This window comes from Phyllostomus hastatus, unplaced genomic scaffold (assembly GCF_019186645.2).
Source record: "Phyllostomus hastatus isolate PE091 unplaced genomic scaffold, TTU_PhHast_1.1 phas_scaffold_78, whole genome shotgun sequence".
Lineage (NCBI taxonomy): Eukaryota > Metazoa > Chordata > Mammalia > Chiroptera > Phyllostomidae > Phyllostomus > Phyllostomus hastatus.
This window is the reverse complement of record NW_025334041.1, coordinates 103,988,684-104,008,862: the sequence shown is the minus strand read 5'-3', so window position 1 is coordinate 104,008,862 and position 20,179 is coordinate 103,988,684. Positions and strand designations below refer to the sequence as shown.

Below are 20,179 nucleotides of genomic sequence, written 5' to 3'. Positions count from 1 at the left end.
GAAATCTCTTCCCTTTCAAAGGCGATTTTAGTTTTGGAAAAAGCCAGAGTTGCAGGGCACAAAATCTGGGCTGTAGGGGGGCTGAGTCACCTGGGGGATTTGATGTTTTGACAAAATACTATGCATGAGATGTGATGCATGAGCAGGCACATTGTCATGATGAAGCTGTCAATCACCAGTGTCCATAACTGTGGCTGTTTTTGTGGTATTGAATCTCTCAACCAACAAAGAACATTGAGGTAGTACTCCTTATTAATTGTTTAGCCTGGAGGGGCATATTCATGATGGACAACACCTTCTCAATAAAAGAACACAATTAACATAATCTTGATCTTGCTGCAATTTGCAAGAGATGGGGGAAATGACTATATTAAAGAAGGGTAGGAGGATTACCTGGCAGTACTGAGGGCCTAATTGAGGTTGATGGTGAAAAATTTAAAGTGAAAACAGTTAATGTTTTTCAATTGTGTTTACCTGTGTGGGTGGTTGTTCAGAGGAGGTAAGAAGTTGACATAATCAGGTTTGGGGTTTTGCCAGGTGAGTGCAATGAAAGGAGACAGGAGTAAGAGACTAGCTGGATATGCAAAGGGTGATTGTAACAAAGGTGGGATAGCAGGGAAGTGAGGCCATAAGGAAATAAGGAATGATAAAATGGTGGTAAAATTCTGACAGAGTACTAGAGGAAGGGCATGGAAAGTTAAAAGATGGGTTCAGAGAGTGGGTTACTTGGAACTGAGATGACAGAGAAGTTGTAGTTATTGGCAATGACAAGACAGGACCATAGAGGGGGTGACTGTGATAGGGTGAAGGACGAGATCATTGGAGGACAAGTGAAGCAGGGATCGAAGACTTGGATAGGATCATCTGCATGCCATTGAAATCACCCAGAATGAAGACAGGATTATGTTTGGAGAAAGTGACAGTAAGACAGGAACTAAACTCTTCAATTAATTGGGGTGAATGGACCAGGGTCTACAAATAATAGCAATTACCATATTCTAAATATTAACCCTAAACTATTAGCCTTAATATGTCAACTTCAGAGATGTTACAGCCTTGAAAACTTTCTTTACCAATGACAAGGAAAACGATTCTCTCAATGAAACTCACTATCACTGTTCAATGTACCATCAGAAAGAATCTGTCATCTTCCTGTTAAATAAAGCTCAGATCTAGGAAGATGATAGTTTGTTCAAAATGGGAAATGAACGCTCAGAGGCCTTTGGGAATACTAATTGCAAGGGATTAATAATTTATCTTTAACAGTTTTCAACAAATATTTACTGAGGGAAATCTTATAAAAATGCTATAAACTCTTGCTTCTGGTTAATCCTGTCTAGATCATGTTCTATAAATGGGTTCAGCTTTAATAACTTTCAGAAAGCTTATTTATTCAACCACTATCTCCTGACTCTAGGATGCAAAGATGTAGGGATCTTGCCCTCAAGGTCTAATGTGGAATACAAACAAGAAAACTAAAAGATATATGGTAGAGAGTAATAAAGAGCCTAACAGATGCTTAAGATACAATGGGGTAAAGGCACAGAAGTGGGACCAGCTTTTGTGGGGATGAGATTTCTGTCAGGGATCAAGGAAGGCCCCAGAGAAAGGCATAACTGTGTTGTAAAGGAAAGGCCTTGCAAAACCTAACCTGACACAACATGCACTTTCAGATGATTTTATTTAATAGAAATATCTTTGTATAACCTATTCATTTAGTCAACGTCTATCAGTGACTTGCTCTGTGCCACACACTGTCCTAGGTCCTGAGAATGCAGCAGTGAACTAGACAGATCTTTGCTCACAGTCTGGCAGTGAGACTTTGACACTAAATTTAAGTGTGAAGAATGTTATGGTAGAGAAAGAGTGGGTCTGTAACAGAGAGGACCTACCCGAGTTCAGAGCAGAAATGTTAGCACACAGCTGAAAACTTGGGTGTTTGTCTAGTTGGCATGAGTTCTCTCTTTTTGAAAGTAGAGTCATTCTCACAGTTGTTCTGAATCATCCATAGGGCCTAACCCAGGACCAGGGGAATGTAGTTAGTAGCGCAGAAACAACCGAATGACTGACTGGGTCTCTTCTTTTATGCTGGGAAGGCACCTCTGGATTTTCACCATTCTGAATATAATCCAGTTTTGTAGAAATGCCAGAGAGAGTTCTGATTAAATTCTACCAAATAGTTTTTACTGAGTATTTATTAAAGTCTTGTGTGGTTAAGAAGGACATGAGATTATAGTCCTGAGATCACTTAATTGAGAAAAGTTCTGTGCTGAAAACTCAAACTCTAGCCAGTAATCTCACAAATTCTCATCATTGGTCATGATAAAGCAATTTTTCACTGTGTAACATTTACGCAAGTTGAGTAAGAGGTGCCATCACCAGGAATGGTATATTACAGAAGCTCCTCAAATTACCAACTTCAACCTTACAGAATCAGGGAGATATAACCAACACCCAAGCCAGAGCAAAAGCTTGCTAACTCTGTCCATTAACAGATGGCATTAATAATACTAAATATATTGAGCCTTTCAGGGTGTGTTACAGTTGCACACTTAATAAGTACATGTGAGGTAGTGCCACTAGGAGTGTTGGCATGTGAGGAATTTGCAGCTTTTTGTATTGCTGGATCCCTGGGCACTGCAAGCTGAAGAAGCAGAGCTCGTGGGTCAGTCATCATGTCATGTTACGGGTGGTATGGAGGAGAAACCAAGGTGCATGTTGGTACCCTGGGAACCAGTGCTGGCCAAGGAGAGTTAGAAAGGGCTTTCAGTTGTTCTGGTCCCTTAAGAACGGTGTGGATTGCAAGAAATCCTTCAGGATTTGCCTTTGTGAAATTTGAAGACCCTAGAGATGCAGAAGATGCAGTGCGAGGCCTGGATGGTAAGGCGATTAGTGGTTCCCAAGTGAGGGTTGAACTATCAACAGGCATGCCTCAGAAATCTCGTTTTGATAGACCACCTGCTCAACGTCCCTTTGATCCCAATGATAGATGCTATGAGTGTGGTGAAAAGGGACATTATGCTTATGATTGTCATCACTATAGCTGCCAAAGATGAAGTAAGTCACAGTCTAGATCACATTTGAGATCCAGAGGTAAGAGATACTCTCGCTTGTGAAGCAGACACAGGGGAAGAAAGTCAAAATCAGCATTTCCTCAACGATCAAGATCTATGTCTTTTCATAAATCGTGATCAGCCTTACTCAGATGATCTAGGCTTGGTTCTATGAAAGGATCAATATCAAGGTCAAGGTCAAGATCAAGGTCCAGGTCTCTTTCACTACCAAGAAGCAGCTGATCAAAGTCTAGATCTCCATCTCCAAAAAGGAGTCGTTCCCTAACAGGAAGTCCATGAAGAAGTGCAAGTCCTGAAAGAGTAGACCGAAGCTCTCAAGTTCACATTTTAGGGAAAAGTTATTTTGTTTACATTACTCTAAGGGATTTGTGATGTTTGTTAAATGTACCCTAGGAAGGTTATTTCAATCACTTAATCAAAATGGATTTGGATTATTACTCTGTAAATTCACAGCACTAAGTTAATAGAAATTTTTGTTCAATGTATTAACATCTTATGGCTTGAAAATGGTAGGTTTTTATTTGGCATATCTAAGTAAAATGTTTCTAACTATAAATAAATAAATAAATAAATAAATAAATAAATAAATACTTGTGAAATTCATTAAAAACTAAGTCAACTTTCCAAACCCCAGAAACAAAGATGTGCAATAGCACCAGAGCTGGAAGGGATTTAGAGGTCATCTAGTTTAGGCTTTGCCAACTAGTAGACTTTAAAGATTTATTTGATATTTTTAGCAAAAATATCAACCAAGATAAACATTTCCTACTCTGCCAATGTCTCTAATTTTCCTGGAACCCAGATCAAGTCAGGTAACTGTGTTGACAGTCCCAACCCCACATCCCACACTTACTCCTTCCTACATTCATGCAATGCTTCAATGTCAGCACCCAGCCCTGTGGGAACTTTACGGTTTCAGATAAACTAAAAAGTGGCAGAATAATGAGGGAACATTCTAGAGTGATGATAATGTTGTACATATTGAAAAGAATGTGGGTTATATAGGCAGGTGCATTTGTCAAAACACTGGAATGGTACATTACAGATTTGTGAATTCCATTTTATATATATTATAGCCCCCCAAAACCATAAAAAATCCCTCTAATAAATTATATACATGCTAAAGTGTTTAGAAATGAAGTCTATTGATGTCTGTCAATGTATTAAAAATATCAGGTCGATTGACAGACAGACAGGGATAGATAAATGGATCATTACATGAGAAGTGCAAAAGTAGAATCTAGGTAGTTATATGGATATTCACTGTATAATTCAATTTTTCTGAAAATTTTTCATGGTACATATAAATAATTTATGTTTATATACTAATAGATAATAAATACCAATAAAATAAATAAAATTTAAAACTAATACTAATACAACACTTGAAAATTTATTATAAAATAATAAGGGAGAAAAAAGCAGAACAGTCTCTCCTAGGCCAACCCAACCTAGGAAATGAATGCTCAGAGAGCATGTTATTATTCCATTAATATCCTGAAGGGTTCCCTGTACAATAAAACCTGAGCTCTTTGGGCTTGGCCTATGGCACACTCCATAATCTGCCCTCTCTGACCACATCTTCAATTCTCCAAGCATAAGCATAGAGCTGTAAAGACACATGTGGGCAACTGAGCTGACTAATAATTTTGTGCTCCCTCAATATGACATTTCTTAAATTAATTTTTACTTAGTAAAGCAATACATATACATAATTTAAAATGTCAAGTAGTGCCAAAATGCTTATAACAAAAAACAGCAATATTTTCATTCCTCCTTTGTCCCACTCCCATCATCCTATGGTCCAGGGACCATCAGTTCCAGCTTTTATAGTTGTTCCTATTTGCCTCCAAGTTTCTGGGTGTGTGATTCTCTCTATTCGTCAAGTTAGATATTACCTATTAATATTCTTTCACTTAGGTGAGGCAATTAGCTCTCTTCCTCTTCCCCTGCCTATACTCCCATCCTCCCAACATAGTTGTATCATATTTTTTTGGTTAAACCTATATTCAGTGTTAATTAATATGACTTTAAGTACTGTTTGCTCATGAGGCAAGAGATGTATGGTAACTACATTTTCTCTCTTGTATATATTTTGGTTTCTCTTGAAGTTGATAACTGACTGTTTTTTCATTTGCTTAGATTTCATTGAACTAAATGTAAGTGTTTCCACCTCCACCAACAGTTCCATAAAAACACTTCTCACTAAAAATTTTCACATTACTAAACCTGTTAGATAATCTAGCAGTTTTGTTTTGTTCTCTCTGATAGCATGGTTCCTGAAGCCCTTCATCCCACTTAATTTATACAAGTCACTTCTAGGTCCACCACATCATCTAGTCTATCTGAGGTCTTTTGGGACTTCCTTTGCCATCATCCTGGAGATGCCCTTTGCCTCAGTCCTGTGTTGGATTCCTTGTTCTCTGGATACAGGGTGTTCTTTCTTGGTTTGTTTCCTCATTTGGTGAGATATCATTTAGTAATTTCTTGAGAAAGCATATGTGAAAGAAACATCTTTTTGAGATTTTACAAAAATGTCTATCCTATCTTCACATATAACTAATGGTTTGTTTGGGTGGGTGGTGTAGAATTCTAGGTTGGAAATAACTTTTACTCAGACTTTTAATGGTATTACTCTGTTAGTTTCTAGCTGTCAATATCATTGCTGAGAAATCTGGTGTTACCCTTTTTCCCAATCCTTTGGAATTATATTTTTTCTTTATCTCTGAAAGGATTTTTCCCCTCTGAGTTTTTGTTGTTTATTGTTCTGGTTTCCAATTTCCACATTGGAGATTTTCCTCAGATCTCCAGTGATCTTTGTCTATCCATTTACAACTTAAAATGAAGTACTTAAAAGCTATTTGGAACCTGTTTATAAGATAGGGTGTGCCTATCTTCTGGTGTCCTGTCATATGAGCAGGTGGCTAGCCAACTTTTTCATTTGGTATTCCTAGATTTCAGTTTCTGATGGTGTTTAATTTCTTTTGGGGAGGAGGGCAGAGAGGTAGTGCCATTAGAACCTGGCACCAAAGTCCTCACTTCCCTCTTTTTAGACACTAGGGCCTCACCACCAGCTCTCCTCTGCACCTGATCTCCTGAGACTTTCTAGCTCAGCTTTTCCAGAGACTTTACTCTCATCTCTGAGGTTGGGGAAAGGGAAGCCCCCATGTAGAGTAGGTGGCAACCTACAGGTCTATCTGTTTCTTACATGCTCTTGAATAGTCCCCTTTCCACTCCCTTATGTCCCCTCTGCCTTCCAGACATTTGGCACCACTGATTCCTGGGCCTTTCTGCAGCTGGGCAGAGTAAATCAGCTCCTTCTGATTAACATGGCCCCATGCAGGAACTTTAGTTTGACCTTCTTCCTCTTTGATTCAGAGCCACTATCTCCTAGATTTACTAAAGATAGATTCTATGTTTCTAATTCTTGTTGTTTTAGGGAAATTTTTTGAGGAAGATAGGAGGGGCAGGACCATCTTTGTTCTGTCATCTTAAAACTGGAAGCCTTCCAAATGAACACTGTATTTTACTCTCATACTGCTACCACACTCACAACACTTTTGATGCCAGATGTATGTGGGTTTTTTAACCCCACATGAAGCAATTCTGTGACACCAGTTGTGTGTCTTACAATTTAATTCAACTCTAACACCATGTACCTGGAGATAGCATCATATCCCACAAGTTAAGGGCTCAGTCCCATGAAACTGCCAACCCCCCACTTTTTTAGATGACAATTATAAGTAGTAGGTCTCCAGATTACCTACAACTTCCATCTGACTTGGCTATAAATTGGAAGTTCCCATGATCCTCTCTCTCTCTTGGATTCTATTACTTGCTAGCGTACTCACAGAACTCAGGGAAACACTTATGTTTACCATATTAAAAAATATGATAAAGGATATAGATGAACAACCAGATGAAGAGATATATAGGGTAAGATTTGGGAATGTCCTGAGAGCAGAAGCTTCTGTCCCCCTGGAGTTCAGAGGGTGTCACTCACCCTCCCAGTATGTGGATGTGTTTACTGACTTGGAAACTCTCAGTATTTTGGGGAGTTTTATGGAGGCTTCATCATATAGATATGACCAATTATTAACTCCATTTCCAGTCCCTCTCTGGAGGATGGGAGATTAGGCTGAAAATTCCAAGCTTTAATCACAGCTTGGTCTTTCTGGTGACCAGCCCCTATCTATGAACCCACCAAGAGTTACTGCTTTCATCCAGGAAATTCTAACAGATTTAGAAACTCTGTATCAGGAACTAGGGTCAAAGATCAAATATCAGAACTAAAGATGCCCCTAGTACTCATCACTTGGGAAATTATAAGGGTTTTAGGAGTTCTATGTCAGGAACTGGAGGCAGAGGCTAATATATATTTTTCTATTATCTTACAGATATTCTTTATTATTATTTTTAAAATATTTTATTTATTTTTTGAGAGAGGGGAAAGGAGGGAGCAAGAGAGGGAGATAAACACTGATGTGAGAGAGAAACATCTAACAGTTGCCTCTCACACACACCCCAACCAGGGACCCAGCCTGCAACCCAGGCATGTGCCCAGACCAGGGGCCAAATCAGCAACCCTTCACTTTGCGGGATGATGCCCAACCAACTGAGTCACACTGGTCGGAGCTGTTCAAGAAATTTTTAGATGAGAGGCTGGGGGGCTGCATGGGTAAAGAAGACCAACAATGGTAGAGAAGCAAAACTCTGCCTCTGTTAATAAGTCTTATAACTTGAACTAGTTTAGGTCAAAGAGGAATGTACTTGCGTATACAACCAAAGCACTGAAAGGACAGGGATGGCTGGATCTTACTAGAACTAGGCACCTGATCCTCTCAGGACTCACTCTGGAGACTGTTACACTCTCCTAGTGGTGGGGAATGACTTGTGCTCATTCCTTGACATTAGTATCATCAGAGAGGAAAGACTGCTATCTATTAGTCAGCTCTTGGAAGAAAAAACCTAGGGAAATTCTTTGACTGTCTCAGCTTTCATTGTCAACTTGCCCTACAATGGCCTGGAAAAGTCCATTGGATCACAAAACTGAGGGGGAAAAGTGGGAAGCCCTGAAACAAAAGGGAAGCAACATCAATGTTACATGGAGGCACTACTGGTATCCAGTTTATTCACTGAACTGTTGATGTGCTGCTCACCACTTTCCTAAATGGACTTTTCCTTTGATGAGGTAGATAGAAAGCATAAGGTTCATTTATTACTTCACTTCCTAAACACCTATGAGCATCTACTATATGCCACTGGATACTGGGAATAAAAAGATCAATAAACCCCAGTGGCTAACCTCAAGGAGCTCACAGTCTAATTGTCAAGAGAGCCATACAAATAAACAACTGCAGGCGAACGTTGTGAGTATGGCAATCCAGATGCTTAGAAGATGTGGAGAGAAAGGAGGCTGTAATTCCCTCTGCAGAAGCAGTATTTGGGAGTGGTGATACAGCTGGGTTTTGAAAAACATAAATATGAGATCACCAGCTAAATGGAAGAGAAAAGAAATTCTAAGTACAGAACCATCTGCTAAGGCTCATTTATTTATTTGTTCAAAAGTATTTATTGATTACTACTAGATACCATGTACTAAGTAGGCACTGGGGATACAATTCTGAACAAGACAGACATAGTCCCTGTCCTTGAAGTTTGCATTATGATGATGTCAGACAATCAAATTATCAAGCAAGTAAATATCTAATTACAAACTAGGTTAATTGCCACCGAGGAAAGTATATGGTGCTGTAAGAACCCAACAGGGTTGATAAGAGTGGGATGGTGATGTGGGGGCAGGAATCACAGTGTGGAGTATCTAGGACCCATAACCATTTCCACGTGGCCAAGTAAGAACACACGGCCCAGCTGTATTGGACCGGGCAGCAATCTATTGCTCCCATTTCACCCTTAGGGTTGTTCTACAGTGGGAAACAGTTCTTCAAAACCCATGGATAGAGAAGAATGAATTCTAGAGACTTTTCCTTCTTTCAGAAAAATTAGCTTTTCTGAGAATTTCAAAGTTCCTTTTGAAAATTATGGATACTCAAGTCAGACCTCATCTGTCAAGTTGCTGCCCACTGCCTCCATCAATATGTTTGAGACCATCTGGAGTTTCTCAAAATCCTTCAGTGAGTTGCCTTTTGTTGTTCTTTATAAAAAAGCTTCTCCAAACAACTGTGTCATCAGCTGCCTTCTCCGATGTAGAGGTTTTTTTTTAAATTTAAGATTAATTTTTTTATTGATGTATACATATCATATGAAAGTTTTATCTCATAGGAATTTTATAATTTTAAAAATACATAATTACTTTTATATAATGCTTCAGTTTAGGTTATCATTACCACGAATCCTTTTGGTCCCTGAACCTGCCTTTGTTTCCTGTTCTGAGGCTGGGTGCAGAATATAACTGCCCCCATGGGGAGGGGCTGAAATCCAGAATAATAAGAGACCAGTTTTAGCTATCACTGATGATGGCAAGAGTAACTTAGCACCGAATATGCTGATATTATGTAAATGAGATCATAAGCTATATGAATAATTTTCAAAAGTTTTTTTCACAAAAAGTGTATTTCGTAACAATGAAGATTTAATTACTAACAAACCATACCCAAGTCACTTAACTACTTATCAGCCCTTTGAAATAACATCAATATTTCAGTTTCCAATTTCCATTCTTTGTTGAACTTCTTGTTGAATGCATTAAGCACACCAACAGTTGGAAACATTTTTAAAAGTTGACTTTAGATGCACTTTCTCTTATGTTTTAAAAATGACTAGTATTTTTTATTTCCATTTAGCAAAGCAAAGCTTCCAAGTTTTGTTCTTGTTTGTGATAGAATCAAGTTTTGGTGAGTCACTGGTCTGTCCTGCAAAGTACTGGCTTCCTGGTTATGGCAGGTTGCATCCTGTGATTCATACCTTTAACATGCGGAGTGTCCACATTCATATGTACAGAGAACACCCACCTAGAACAGCCTATTAAATGCTTCACCTAGAGATGATGTCCAGGAGCACCCAGACCAGATTCTGGCACTAATGATCCTCAGCAAAGTGGGTATGGTATGTTACTGGCACCTCCCCAAAGACTGCATCTTTGCCTCTCCCCATGTTCCTTCTCCTCAACTTCAGTTTTTGTGTTCTTAGTTCTAGTGAAGAACTTCTGAGGTGGCCTAAGGGAGGCATTGAGAGAGATGAAGAGAACTGTCTTGGAGTGGCTCTGACAGTAAATGATATCTTGGGTTTGAGGCTACTTGAGCTTCTGTGTGTCCCCACCCAAACTGTATTTACACATCTTGAAAGAGAGGCTCTCAGAGAAGAAGGACGGGATCTGTAGGAACAAGATAAGGGAGGGAAAATGTGCAGAAAGGAGAAGCCCTGATGAGAGCTACACCCGCAGGAGCAGAAAAGGAGCCATCTACATTTCTAGGTACCAGATAAGAATAATGTTGCACATCATGTAAGGTTTTTGGAAACTTTATAACTTTTTCATCTTGTTATTTTTTTATCCCCTTCTGTTTCCCCATGATGCCCTCAACAAAGCCCTTAAAACTGAAAGGGCCCATGAACTTATTTTTCATGCACAAAACAACAGATATATCCCACTCCAAATCCACTCTTGTAGGAAAATGAGAACCAAGAAATAAAGTAGGTGCTAACAGCTCAGAAAAGAAAAAAAAAACAAAAGCAAGCTGAACTTCTCAGACCTATGTGCAGGCAAAAAATGTTCAAGGGGGCAGGTCACTGAAAGTCTGACTAGAAACAAAGCCTCAGAGTTCTCCAACAATCCCTAGGGCAGTACAGCCCTCCATCTCCCAGTGCCTGTCCTCTCCTAGGTGCTCCATGGTTTCAAATAGCCTTTCCTTCTCATCCTTAACCCGAATTCCCATTTAAGCAAAATAGAAAGAGGAAATGCCTGGACTACCATGGCAGAATCAAGGAAGCTTTGCAGAAGAGGAAGAAACAAATGCATTTCTTAATCTGGCATCATTTCTACAGAATTCTTTTATGATTCAGCACCCTTCTGTGTCAGCATTCATGGAATCTCCAGAGCTAACATCATTTTCAAAAGGAATAGCTGCTGTTGGGGTGGTCAGTGACGAGGGCTGTGAAAAAATTCGCAAAGAGAAGAAAGTGTAGAGAGTAAAGTTTTTTTTTAAAGATTTTATTTATTTATTTTTAGAGAGGGAAGGGAGGGAGACAGAGAGAGAGAGAGAGAGAGAGAGAGAAACATCAATGTGCAGTTGCTGGAGGTCATGGCCTGCAACCCAGGCATGTACCCTGACTGGGAATCGAACCTGTGACACTTTGGTTCGCAACCCGCGCTCAATCCACTGAGCTATGCCAGCCAGGGTGAGAGTAAAGTGTTTTTTTGTAAATATTTTATTTATTCAATTTTTTAGAAAGTGGATGGAGCTAGAGTGAGAGAGAAACATTGATGTGTGAGAGAAACATTTTCTTTTTTTTTCTTAAGTATTTTATTTATTTATTTATTTATTTATTTATTTATTTTTAGAGTGGGAAGGGAGGGAGATAGAGAGAGAGAGAGAGAGAGAGAAACATCAATGTGCGGTTGCTGGGGGTCATGGCCTGCAATCCAGGCATATGCCCTGACTGGGAATCGAACCTGCCACACTTTGGTTCGCAGCCCGCGCTCAGTCCACTGAGCTATGCCAGCCAGGGTGAGAGTAAAGTTTTTATTCACTCTCCAAGAAAGTGAATATGGTGTGGAGAGATACACCAGCATTGAGGGATAGGAGCTTTGAGCTTTTATTGGATTATAATTGGCTTAAGCAAGGGTGAAGTGGGTTGTAACACAGGCTGCAGTTTGTTCCAAAGTTATTTTATGCCTGTGGCTGTGGGGAGCAGTTAGTTATATTCTGTTCTTGCTTTCCAATAATTTCCAGTCCTGGGGACATAAGCTCAGAAGAGTAAAATGGCAGTCATGTTTAACAAGGTCATAGGCCTGCTCAGCAAATAGTGCCACAATAGCAAATGGAGCGCCTTTATCCTTTCAGCTACTTTTTATTTAATTTTTGAAAGGAGAAGGTAGGGCAGATCCAGCCTCAAGAGAAATATCCAGTTGAAGAACTTCTGAGAGGCTCATAAATGCACGTCAGAGCCCACGACTTCCTTGCTTTTATTCCTGAATGTGATTACATTAGCCAGATACAAATGGCAAACATTTCATGTTAATGATTTGTCAACACAAGTGTCTGTATCTTTTCCTTCCATTCTTTTAATTATTCAGCATTAATGAAAAACATCTTTGCATTACTTTTTTACCAATATTGAATTTCTTATGTCACTTTCACATATGTTAGGAAACAAAGCCCTTCAATCAGCCCATCAGACACAGGAAATCCCTTTGTTCAATTCTCTCATTCCATCTCCAGCCCTGAGTATTCTTTTGATCTAAAGCTGTGCTTACTCCATTCTTCTGGGATGCCCTGCCAAGGGAATCTGGAGTAACACTCTGGATATGTCCCATTTCCTGCCTCAGCTCCCCTTCGCCGTTCCTTGAGTTTGGGCTCATGACTAGAAGGAGCTATGAGAGTATGGCCTGCCGTTTGAGGGTAGAGCCCTATGGGGTTCTGATTATGAGGGTGGCCTCTGCATTTTGACAGCCTGCATTAGAATCCTTGCCTCCTGCATTAATAATATAGTATTATCTTGAACAAATATCTACTTTTCCAACGCCTGTAAAATAGGAATCACAAACCCTTGACATGGCCAGGCCGACACTGGTAAACAGACCTGACTTCTGCTAAAATAACAACTGATATAATAATCCCATATTGGGTAACTCACTTACACAGCAAAGACAACTGACAGCCCTAATCCTGAGTGGGTGCTTTACCTGAGTTGGCAGAGACCACTTCCAGCCAGCACAGCACTCACCTAACACCTAAATGTTAAAGCCAGATATTGCCAGGCAACCAGAGACACTCCAAGACTTTATTTTCTTAATATGGAAAAGAGCCGGTTTATGATTTTCAGCTTTAAAAGGTGTGATAGTCAACCCACAGATACACACCTCCAGGTATTCATACCCTTGTATTGTTTTCTCGTGACAGATAGAACATGGCAGAAGTAATAGAATGTCACTTCCTGGGCTAGATTATAATAGACATTTTGGCTTCTGCCTGGCTTTCTCTGGGATCAGTCTTTCTGGAGGATGCCACTGCCATTGCTTGAGGCAGTCTTGTGAAAAGACTGATGAGGCAAGGAACTGTGGCTTCTTGCCAAGAGCAATGAATGTCAGCCATCTTGGAAGCTAACTCTTGAGTCCTGGTCAAGCCTTTGAGTGACTGCAGCCTTGGCCAACACATAGATTGAGGCCCTGAGCCGGAACCACCTAACTAAGTTGACCCTCAGAAACTATGTGATCATAAATGTGTGTTATTTTAAGCTGCTAAATTTGAGGTAGCTTTAGGGGGCATACAGCAAGACATAACTAATACAAAACAGTTTCTCACTCTTGAATCTCAGTCCCCCAGAGCCAAAATCTGTGTAATATTCCTGTCCAGCAGTAAATGAAGTATGTCCAATCAGAGCTACTCTGTGGTAATAACAGTACCTATTTTATCAGGTTGGGAGGATAGAGCAGGATAATGCATGTATAAAGTAATTAGCAGTGCGAGCCTAGCACATAGTAAGCACTCAACCAATGCCAGTTACCACTATTATACAGAAACATAGGCTTGTGGGTGGTTGCTCTGGATTTTGGTATTGGGGAGGCTTAGGACATAGCATGATGAATGAAGACTTGGTGTTAAGGGGGAAGGGAAGAAATTCTAAGGTGCTTTCTTCTGCTCCTAGTACCTCTTAGGGATTAGGCCTCTAGCTGCTCAGCTAGGCCTCCCTTCCACAGGGTAGAAATATGATCTACTCGTAGAGAAACTGCTTTGATTAGACCAACTGTTTACCTCAGCTGAAGGCTCTACAGGGTCACTGCATTACTGTTGTCCCATTGGTATGAATAAAGAGGATACCTAAGCAATTTCAATATTTTCTACGTCATTTCTGTATGAAAAAGAGACATGAATTGCACTTGTTTGACTAAAATCTCTTAGTGCCTTAGGACACTGAATCATTCAAAAGTCTCCTGTGAGGTAAACAAATGTCTCTACCCAAAGAGATGCTGCAGAATGAAGTTCAAGCCAGAGTACATGTAGAAAAGACTCTCCACAGTTACCCACAAGTTTCACTCGTTGTCTACAGCCAACTTGGTTTGAGCTTCCTCAGAGCTTAACTTGGGAACAGTACAGTCATCTGGAGCCATTCTGTACTGAATGAGAGCCATCTGCTTCCCACGTGCCGTTTCTGCTTGGACAAATAAAAACAATCACCCTACATGAAAACCCACTAATTCATATTCCTTCAAAGACACTCAGCCCCACCTTGGAGTAGTAACACCCCGACAGCAATTCTTTAGGTATCAAGAATGGATCACCTAGAGAAAACCTTGGAAGTATCTAGAATGTGCATTTCCATAACAAAAATACACCTAATTCCTTTTTTTGGAAACTTTTCTCTTACCATCTATCTGTAATCAGATTACTCAGATGATATACAAAGAATGGATGAGCAATTATTTACATGAGCCTTGGCTTTAGAGCACTAAGTTTTGATCATAGTGACACTGGTTTGATGCGTGATGTGTTATGATCCTATTATTACCTATATTTATAACATGTTTCCTTACCTTCATAGATAATTCACTCTTAACATATTAGGAATCCGGGAGTGGTGGGTAAAAGAAGTGAATTGAATTCATTCATTCAACAAGTATTATTGTGTTTAATGTATGTTGATCTGGTAGCAGAACTGGGATGCAGGGTTGATTCTATATTTATTAAGGGCAGACACTATGACCTTTTAACTTCTTTCCTCCTTCAGAAGGTACTGTATGTATGTATCTACCTAGTAATGATTTTATCTTCAGCATTGTGCTTTTTTGTACTATAATTATATATTAAGGACAGCTTTATCATTTTAATACTATATCCATTATAGAGCTTAAGCAGCTCACCTAGGCAAATTGTATTTAGTTCTTTCTCTCAAAGGTTATTTTGTCAAAACAAATAAAACCAGGAAAACATCTAAAATATGAGAATCATATGTTACTTTGAGAATCAATGTTACTGTTGTCACAATACTAGAAAATTAGTGAAACTTTGAGAATCAATGTTACTGTTTGTCACAATACTAGAAAATTAGCCGCTTCAATACTATTGGTGAAATAAGGAAGAATGGTTAAGAAGTAGCCACATACAAGCCTGGGAATTGCTTAGACAAAAAGAGCAGGTGGTGAGAAAGCTCCGACATCAAAAAGAGTCACAAAGACAAAGGTTTATAGCTTTGGCACAGCCTTGACTTTGAGAAATCTTTCTAGAGAGCAAAGGGCACTAGGGTGACTAGTGCTTTAAAAAAGTCTCCCTAGAAACACTATGTAGAAGGGAAGAGAGACAAACCTTATAATATACACACATGTGTTTATATACATACATAAATACATGTGTATATACGTGTATAATGTTAAATAGAATATGTCTAAGGGAGAGTGATGGGGAGAAGGAAGGGAGTCAAAGGGAAGCTGAATCCCTGCCCACCTCAGGATTTTAAAAGGCTCTACTTGGCTTGTTGAAGTTAGCAGGTCACCGAACGAAGAGAGTAATCAGAATTCATACTTGCTAAATCTCTTTCGATTTTTTCTTTTCTTATAGTTTGCCTACCAGTAAGCAACAGAATGAGCTGGGGATTGTTTATGGACAAAGAGTGGTTTGGCCCCTGCTACCTCTGGAAAGTTAGTCATTTTAGAGTCCATAAATTGGAAAAATAATAAAAGGTACCCTGGGGTTTTCCTTATCCCAATCATTAAAATGGAAGTTTTATGAGACCATGAGCTTGCTCATAGCTATAGCCCCAGCATAAAGAACAGCATATAGTTAGTCCTCAATAAACATTGTTGATTTAATAAATGGATGAATTAAAGGATCAAAGCAATGAGATCAATGAATATTGAGTGTTTGCTATAGGCTACAAAGAATAAAGGAAAATATAAGATATAATTGCTGCCTTCAGGAAGCTTTGTAACCAGATATGGTCACAAAGTTAACAATTAAAAAGTAGTTGGAGGGGGTTTAGGGGACTGGGTGAAAAAGGTGAAGGGATTAAACAAAGGAAAAAACTTACAGACACAGACAACAGTATGGTGATTACCAGAGGGAAAGGGGGATGAGGGGAGGCAGGAGAGTTTAAAGCAGGGATAAATGGTGATGGAAGACTTGACTTTGGGTGGTGAACACATAATGCAACATACAGATGATGTATTATAGAACTGTACACCTGAAACCTATATAATTTTATTAACCAATCTCACCCAAAATATTTTTAAAAAGGAAAAATTGAATAAAGTGCTTCTGCAAGGAAAAAAAATTAGTTGGTGAACAATATGCAATAGCAGCAATAATGACAGCTAGGTTAGGAGTGGTTCAACCTATAATGTTCTTAAGCAGAAAGATGACGCTGAGTCAAGCCTTAAAGAATAGATAGGATTTAAATAACCACCTGCTTACTAACCCTACTTCTCCAAGGGGCACTTTCAGGATTTTAGGGCACATCCTTAGAATCTTGTGAGCTGGTTCCAATAATTCAAATTTTAAGAATGTGTTAAATCCATCTGTCAGATCTACCTGAAAGTGAGCACTGTTTTCATGAGAAGAGGAAGAAAGAAGACAAAGAATGATTTTGTAGCATAGGTATAATGACCATGTGTTTGGGGCTCTGACTTCATATTTGAAATTGAGACTGTAAAGAAAAATCTGTGCTCAGTAAATACTTGCAAATTGTCTGATACAGATCCCAAGGCCCTCTTCTCATTTGCTGCAGGCAATGTGTTACTGCTCTGCACAGTGGACTCCAGTTCTTTGATTTAATGAATACTTAAGGAAAGTTAGCTTTCAGAGAGCTCTTTGCTGATAACTTAAAAGATTGATTTGGGTTGGAAACTTATCTCCAGACAGCTCTTTGCAGCTTAAAGTTGAAAGAGCAATAGATTGAACGGATAAAAGCCATTTTGTTTGTCTAATCTGAATGGAGTGAAGCTGTAAAACCTGAACTGAGAGTGAAAGATTCTCTGGCTTCTCAGAGAAATTCTGCTACACCATGACATGAACGCTGCCATGCCTATACGTATGCCCTCCCAGTTTTGCTTAATATAGTGTTTTACTGTAATATGCTTGGGTGGCAAAATGTTTGCCTTTTCTACTCTGTTTTCTTCCTACCCTGTCCTTAAGTCAGGTTGCAGCAGAAATGAGTGTCTGTTATTCCAAGAACAGGCTTCACTGAATTTAATGGAAAAATGGGGTCACATTAGACTTTTAACAGACACTGATAAGTATCCTGAAATTAAAGCAGTATATAGCACAAGTCTCTTCTAAAAATCTTCATGTTTGCACTGCACTGAAAACACAAGTACACTAAAAGACAAACCTTTTTATTGAAAAACAAGACAGGAACAGCAAAACACACAAAATAAATGTACATCTTACCTAGTGATTCAGGTTAACACCATTGTAACCACCATCCAGGCCAAGAAATAGAACTCTGCCAACCCTAATTCTCACCAAGAAGTCCCTCCATAATCCTCATTCCAAAGATAAACTCCTCTCAGTCCTGGCCAGCTAGCTCATTTAGTTAGAGCATTGTCCCCATACACCAAGGTTGTGGGTTCAATCTCTAGTCAGGGCACACACAAGAAGCAACCAATGAATGCATAAATAGGTGGAACAACTAACTGATATTTCTCTCTTTCTCCTTTCCTGTGTCTCTGTCTCTAAAAGCAATTTTTAAAAAAAGATAACTTCCTCTCTCTCCAAAAGTATCCACTATTCTGAGGATTAAACCAATCCCAACTTTTTCTTTTTACAATATCATCACCCAAGTGTAATAAAACATCCATATTGTGTATCCCTAGACTATTGTTTAGTATTATCTGTTAGGAAAGTTTTTCTTTTAAGTCTCTGTTAATCTATAGGTTCCTCTTCCACTTCTTTTCTTTAGACACTATCCATGGAAGAATCCACACCATTTAGCCTGTGCATTTCCTGCATTTTGAATGCTGCCGATTAAACACTCATAGTGCAGCTCAAGTTTCTCTGTCCTTTTATTTTCTGCATATTGGCAGCTGGATCCAAAGGCATGATCAAATTCAAGTTTGATCCCTACCGGAAAACTAGGTGCTATGATCTGAATGTTTGAGTCCTTCTCAAATTTGTAAGTTGAAAGCTTAACCCTCAAAGGTGATGGTATTCATAGGTGGGAAATTTTGGGAGTGATTAAGTCATGAGGGTTGAAGCCTCATCAATGGGATTAGTGCTGGACCCCAAAGTGCTCCTTAGCACCTTCCACTAAGAACACAGTAAGAAGATGACCATCTATGAACCATAAAGCAGGCTCTCACCAGAACTCAACCATGCTGGCATCCTGATTTTGATTTCTAGCCTCCAGAACTCTGAGCAATAAATTTCTGCTGTTTATAAGCCACCCAGTCTGTGGCATTTTGTTATAGAATCCTGAATGGACTAAGACACTAGGTACTGATATTTTCTTTCACCAGGAGGTGTATATCTGGTTGTCTCTTTTTGTGATATGCGCAGCTTATTGATGCACAGTGCATTAATCTGTTGAAAGTGGAAAAGTGATACTCTAAAAGTCCAGCCATTGTTAATATAACAAGAATGGTTTGTGTGACATCGATGTAACCTGGTAGCCAAGGAGAGTGGACTGGAATGCACATGTGTGAACAATGAAAACCTCACTGCACTAGTTAGTGGTGGTGGCAGACACCATTGAGTGAGCATGTGTACTGTGTGACCATCGCAGGATTAAAAAGGACTGAGTGAGGAAAGCAATGAATCTGCATCAAATTTTGTTAAGTTTGAACATTCCTCTGCTGAAACTATTTAGATAATTAAGAAGGATGGAGGTATGGGCAACTGGTGATTTGCAGCTTCATCACAACAATGCACTTGCCTGCTCACACATCACATCTTGTGCAGAGTTTTTTGCCAAAATATCAAATCACCCAGGTGACTCAGCCCAGATTTGGTGCCTGTAACTTCTGGCTTTTCCAAAAACTGAAATCACCTTTGAAAGGGAAGAGATTTCAGACCATCAATGAGCTTCAGTAAAATATGATGGGGTAGCTGATAACAATTGGGAGAACTGTGTGGGGTCCCAAGGTGCTTGCTTTGAAGGAGACTGAGGCATCATTGTCTTATGTGCAGTCTTTCTTGTATCTTGTATCTTCTTCAATAAATGTCTCTTTTTCATAGCCTATAAGTGGATACTTTCCAAACAGTCTTTTTCTGTGTGTGTGTGTGTGTGTGTGTGTGTGTGTGTGTGTGTGTAAACTTTGAAGCTCAAACTGTAATTGTCCTTTTTTTTTGCACTGGGAGCCTCATTTGGTTGACTCTTGGGTCTTCTGACATGACACTGGTAAATCTTAATAATGTGTCCTCACTATGTATTATAACATTTTGAACTTCATTCTGTGTATAGGTATTCCACCTTTTCAAAAGTTCACTTTACACCACTTTGATTTTACAGAAGACCTACATTAGTATCTGATTTTGCTAAACAAAAGGAATCCAAAGAGGATTTTTGCTTTTACAGAAAAATGGCAAAAAGTGAAAATAGTGTCCAGTGTTTGTTTTGCAGAGAGCTGTTATAGAGGCAGCACACACCCAGAGAAGCAAGAGTGGTACCCCTAAGCCCCTTCCCTAGGAACTATTACATACAGCATTTCAGCATCAAGCTGCCATAGCTTTGATCTGTGTCTGTGAGCATTTGCACTTTATCTCAATTTATTCCGTGTATTCTGTTAGTGAGATGAGTCTTAAGGTAATTGCTTCTTCACTTTACACCAACCATTTGACTTATGAAAATTTCATAGGAACACTCTACTTTTAGATGGGGGAAAACTTTTTTTACTGCTTGTTATGGGGTGAATTTTATCACCAAAATTCATATGCTGATGTCTTAACCCTCCCCCCTTGTACCTCAGATTGTGACCTTATTTAGAGATAGGGTCTTTA

The 20,179-nt window shown here is 39.3% G+C and overlaps 1 pseudogene; it reads left to right on the top strand.

Moving 5' to 3' along the window:
* Positions 1-2,675: 2,675 nt before the first annotated feature.
* Positions 2,676-3,446, top strand: LOC123811346 (annotated as a pseudogene).
* Positions 3,447-20,179: the final 16,733 nt, after the last annotated feature.